We start from the raw sequence: 6,148 nt of genomic DNA, 5'->3' as shown, positions 1-6,148 counted from the left end.
CTTCAATGTACTTGTGGACCAGTCCAAAGCTCTCCCCCGCAGTAATCCGACCACGTAGGAAAGGACAAAAGTCTGAGGCTGACGGTCAAATACCTATCGGCATTGAAACGGGAAGCCCCGGCACCTCCCCAGCGTTCCGTCATAGGGATCCGGAACCGGCACGGGGGATTCCCTGGAGACTGGAGAAGATCGTTCGGGTGCTGGAGCCAGTGGAAGATTGGCTGTTCGAGTTAGCTCCTGCACAATGCAGCCAACCTGGGAAATTTCAGACCCGATGGATCTCTGTGACTGGATCAGTTCTTGGAGCATCTGCTGGTGTTTACGGACTGACAACCCAGGACTGCAGGACCAGGGTTGATATACTGCCAGGAGGATCATTAGTGGGATAAGGATCTGGTGTGTCAGCCTGCAGGAGGTAATAGGATGGAGTGTCTGCAGCTGTGCACCAATCAGGGGTGTGGCCATGGGAGGTGTCTGGAGGCAGAGGAAAAACACAGAGCACATGGCACACAATAACAAACAGGGGAATGACAGAACACATGAGGAGATCAGGGGAAATGGAGGTTAACACACTACGGGTCAGACAGGGATCCTGACATTAATTATTGTGTCCAAGCAAGTCTCGTTCTAAAATGCATTCACATTGTGGAAATCAGCAAAATATTCACATTCATTCGCACACATGATAATGAAAAGCTACGATTTCTGTCCTCCAACACAACGAAATCTGACAACACCGGCACTCCATCTCTCACTCACGTTTCTACCAATGGCTACCGGCAACAAGTCACATGACACAATCACAAACAGAGTGGATCGAGCAAAAGATTAAGACAAAGGTTTAATTTTTCTGTTGGTCCTTTCCATAATGTGGACAAACATGTATGATAACAATCTGAACTTGTCAGTGGCAAATACCAGCACTTTTAGTGGGCATACTCCTTGTTGTGGTTCAGTGAGTTCGCTTTGCCATTAAAGTTGGTGAAAAAAAGCTGATTGTATAAAAACACCCCAGAAACGTATGTTGCTTTCATAACACTTTAAGTCTTAATATAAATTCTACAGTGAGCTCCTCCCTCAGACACTGACTACTGAAGGCTCCTCGGAGCTATGTGGGAAAACGTTTGGCATACAGAACTATAAAGTGGCTTTATAAGGAAGCTCTGCTGTTCTGAGCTGATTGATGCCCATTTCATATCTTGGAGAGGAGACGCCGTCCTCTTGGAAACAGTAAAGACAGGGTGTCTGCTGGGAAATATCAAGTCAAGCACACAATAAGGGTGTAACCGTACACAAAAGTCATAGCTTGGTTGACACCCTTGTTTAGGAGTTTATTCTCTGTTCTCTGTTAAACTAGTTTTATTGTGTATTACACTGTATTAACACTTTCGCAAAATGGACAATGACAATAGGCTATAAAACTGAAATCAGTTATGGTATTGAAAATACAAAATATATAGAATTAAAAAGAAAATCAAAGTGTGTTTAAATTAGTTTCAGTGGCTTTATTTCAACATTCAAAGCACAACTTCTGTGCTGTACATTAATGTTATCTTTACATAAAGTCAAGATCAAATGAAAAAAAAACCTTTTAAACCCTTTAAAATCACATCCCCGGTCATGTTGTGTCATCAATTTCTTCAATATTTTTATATGAAAATCTAATAATCATCACTTTGTGAGCTAGTAAGCTAGTATACACCAATTTCAATCAATAATATCATGAAATATATCCATCTATCAATCAATCTGCAGTTTTAAGTGAAGGGAGGTGTGTGTGGATCCACAGTCCTTTGTAGCTGTGTGAAGGATTGTTTTTTAATCCCTCTTGTAACTGTGCACCACTAAAATATTCAGTTTCAATTGGGGAAAACGCCACGGTACGGAAGCTATAGACGCTCAAGCTTCTGTTTCATACCAACGCATCGCACTTTCAACTAACTAATGTAAGTTTATAGCTCTAACTCTTTGGTCAGAGAATAAAGAGTGAGATAGTCCACACAGGGTGGTGGATGGGTTACCGGTCAGTCTACGTTCCGACCCTCACCTATGGAACGAAGATGCGGCTACAAGTGGCCGAAATGAGTTTCCTCCTTAGGGTGGCCGGGCTCAGCCATAGAGATAGGGTAAGTAAGGAGCTCGGACATCAGGAGGGAGCTTGGAGTTGAGCTGCTACTCCTTCACGTCGAAAGGAGTCAGCTGAGGTGGTTCGAGCACCTAATCAGGATGCTTCCTGGGCGCCACCATCTGGAGGTTTTCCGGGCATGCCCAACTGGTGGGAAGACCCAGAACACTCTGGAGGGATTACATCTCCCAGCTGGTCTGGGAACGGCTCGGGATTCCCCAGAATGAGCTGGAAAACGTTGCGGGGGAGAGGGAAGTCTGGCTCAGCCTGCTTGGCCTGCTGCCACCGCAACCCGACCCTGGATAAGCGTAGGAAAATGAATGGATGGATGGATGGACAATAAAATATGGTAAAAAAACAAATAACTAACAGTATGTTAAAACAAGTATATTATGAAAGTGGCAAGTGTATTTTAATATAGAAAGGATGTGCAAGGGTGTGTGTCGAGTCTGGACTTTCTCCAAAAGAGAGTCCCCTCTGGCTCGAGGTCTGTCAACAAAATAGTCGAATAGATGGTTCAAATTTGTAATCAAAAGGTATTTATTTTATCAAAAGCAAAAACAGTTAAACAAATTGATCCACACTACAAAGTACAGAAAAATATATCTCATGAGATAGAGGTCTATTGCGTTCCACCCAACAGTGTTCCCCAGTTAGCTGTCCAATGGTCAACAACAGAACTCCTGTTTTGCGGAAAAGCCTCAGGCTTTGCACTGCTTTGTCCACCTGCTTTCTATATGTCAGCAACACGTTTCGTTCAGAAATTGGCTGTGACTCCGATCTGCTCCTTCTCCAACTGCCGGATTCCAGTCGGCATCTCCGTTTTGCAGCTGCATCCTTATCTCAAGAATGGAGCCGCCGTTTTCGTAAGCTGCACCCTAGCTAACATCCAGGTATCTTCATTTGTTACTTTTGTTACTTTTAGGTGGACATATCACAAGTCATCATTGTTCTACTACATTCATTAAGTTTATATTTGGTTTTGGCCTTCAATAAGTAATCATATTGTAACACACTGATCATCTCTAGGAGCGCTTTAAGCATAGTTTTTCTCACATGTGTAACAGTAGGAAATTGTCCTGGGGATGTCAGAGTCAGTGGAGGTCCCGGGCTTTGTTGATGAACCCCACTGCAGATAGGAATAAAAAGTTCTTGTGGCATGAGGTCTTAGTCCTGATGGACCACAGCCTCCTGCCAGAGGGAAGGGACTCAAGCAGTTTATGTCCACGGTGAGAGAGGTCGGCTACAATCTTTTTTGCCCACTTTAGGGTCCTGTAAGTGAACAAGTCCTGGAGGGACGGCAGATTGCCAATCACTCTTTCAGCAGAGCGAATGATGCGCTGCAGTCTGCCCTTGTCCTTGGCAGTGGCTGCAGCGTACCAGACCGTAATGGATGAGAAGGATCAGTTTTTGGGCTGCAATTAAGAAATACACACACACACACACACATACACACACACACACACACACACACACACATGAATGAAGTTGTTTGAATGTTTCAATCTGAAGTGAGATCAAATAGATGGTTTACTAGATCACTACTCTCTGCCAGAATGTAATTTGTCACGGTAAAACTAGTTTGTTAGCGCTATCAACTATTTCACATGTAATGCTTTGTTGTGGGGAGAACCAGCCAAAAGAGGACAAAATGTAAAGCAGAGCTCAGCATGATCAAACTGTAAACCCAGCAATTATAAGGGGGTGAAAGTAGTACTACAAGGTAGATACCCATTATCATGTGTACGTGCCAGCAAATTAATAAACATACTCACCACTCGTGCCACTGACGGGCATCGCCTCCAATGTGTCCACCTGGCTCGCATTATTTCTGGCCCGGTTCCGCACGCCCTTTCGAATCGGGTCGGAGTTTTCCATAGCGTGTAAAAGTGTAAAGTGCACTGCTGTACCGGTTCCTGAGAAACACGTTTGTCCCACGTTGATGACGAATAAAGCGGGAGTTTTCTTTGTCCCACATTGATGACGTTTTGAAAGCGGGGTTTGATTTATTTCGTATCAGATCATAGGGCTTGTTGGATGTCTTACTAAAACCACCACCGTCAAAACATTACTTTTTGCAAACAATGAGCAGATTCAGCCGGCTAAAGAGACACATTAGTGATCACATCTCTAAAAAATACAGCTGATAAAGTGGCTTCAGAAGAGGAAACTGCTGAAAAGAAAAGTCAAATGCAGAAAATGCCGCCAGGACATGCAACTCAAGAAAAGGACAAACACTGGAGATCGATATGCTTGGTATGAAATAAATAAGTAAATGTAAACTAACAAGCAAAGCTCCAAACTAAATATGTTGATGTGTGTGTGGTAGTGGTGGAGGGTGTTGGGGCTAATTGCATGAAACCCCTTTTTTAAAGGACAATATTGTATGCATAGACTGTATATAAGAAGTTTTATATCACTATTTTCTCTGAAATAGGGTCTGTCGACAAGCAGCACATATTTGAAGGGCAAAACAAACATCTGTCAGGCACAAGTCAATCTTCAGTCGTTCAAAACTCTCCCTGAGTAACTGGATGCAATTCATGTACAGGTAGGCAAGTAATAACAGTAATGACATCAACACCTATATCATAGGCTCACAACATTGCAGTTCTCTTTGTAATTTCCATAAAATATGCATATAATAATGTATATAATGTTTTGTCAATGATTTTAGAGACACAAACATTTCTTTTTTTAAAATTTGCCTTTGAAGATTTTCTCAGGGTCTGCGTTTACGGTAGATTGACATGATGGATGACAGCATTGCAGCCAGTTCAGCAACTCTTAGTAAAATGGCAAAAAAATAAGGGAGGTCTGTGTCACAGCAGTTGAAAGGTTGAGAAGGCGTACAGGCCAGCAGATTGGTGGAAGAAGGGAGTTTGTTGTGATCGATGAGAGCCATTTTTGGCACAAGAGAAAGGTGTGTTATAATAATAATGACTTTAAATAATTGTGGAACATATTCAGCCAAGTTGTACAGATACACTATATATATATATATATATATATATATATATATATATATATATAGTGTATCTGTTTACAACTGTGTTTGTTTTGTTTCTGTATCAGTATGGGAGAGGAAGAATGACTGGTGGGTGGAAAAGAAAGAAGTGGGTTTTTGGGATGTTAAGTGTGAGGCATCATCAAGGGCGAAGATCTGGAAAGCCTGTTCTACATCTTGTGGAGAGAAGATCTCGAAGACATCTTGTCCTCTTGATTGCACATCATGTGAGGCTTGGATCATCAATTATCAGTGACCAATGGCGTGCCTATCGCATACTCCCTGCACTAGGGTACAACCATCACACTGTCAACCACAGCAGGTGGTATGTAGATCCCAACACTGGAGCCCACACCCAGCATATTGAGAGGTCCTGGAGATCCTACAAGGAGAAGATCTGGAGGCTTAGAGGAAATCGCACTGAGAATTTGCTTTCTGACCACCTTGCAGTAATTGAGTGGAATGAATGGCTCGCAAAGAATCACTGTGATGGTGCATTTGGATTGGTTCATGACATTTCAAAAATGTACAAGTAGTCATATTTAGTCACTGGTACTTGTGTAAAAGAACTGAGATGGAAATCATTGTGTCTTGAGACAAACTCCTAAGAATCAGTGTACCTTATTTTGTGTCATAAAATGTATATTCATGTATTAATTGATCAATTTTGAGTAGATACATTTTCTGTCTCAAATAATTTTGAGACTTCTGTTTGAAATTTTAGTCTAATATCGACACTCTGAAATATTTTGTTCTATTATTATTTGTATAAAGATTTTATTTGTGGCACGTACCCACATTTTTTATTTATTACATCAACTTGAAATCATATTGCTTGCATGCCACTTAAGTTAAAGTTAAACACAAGTAGTATTTCTCCACAAGACAAGTGAAAAAGTTACTCTCAATGACACTCTTTAGCTATGACTACAACATCTGAATCACTGCACCATGTAATTGACCTTGCCATCTCAATAAAGTTGTGGACCAGCCTCTGCGTTGAATGTGTACAGAAA

General features: G+C 41.8%; 1 pseudogene; it reads left to right on the top strand.

Moving 5' to 3' along the window:
* The first annotated feature begins 2,264 nt into the window (after positions 1 to 2,264).
* LOC137880071 (uncharacterized) lies at positions 2,265 to 5,668 on the top strand (annotated as a pseudogene).
* The last annotated feature ends 480 nt before the right edge of the window (positions 5,669 to 6,148 follow it).

This window comes from Cebidichthys violaceus, unplaced genomic scaffold (genome assembly GCF_023349555.1).
Source record: "Cebidichthys violaceus isolate CVI_PGR_0920_01 unplaced genomic scaffold, fCebVio1.0.p SCAF_27, whole genome shotgun sequence".
Lineage (NCBI taxonomy): Eukaryota > Metazoa > Chordata > Actinopteri > Perciformes > Stichaeidae > Cebidichthys > Cebidichthys violaceus.
The sequence above is the reverse complement of the archived record's forward strand: the minus strand, read 5'-3'. Positions and strand labels throughout refer to the sequence as shown.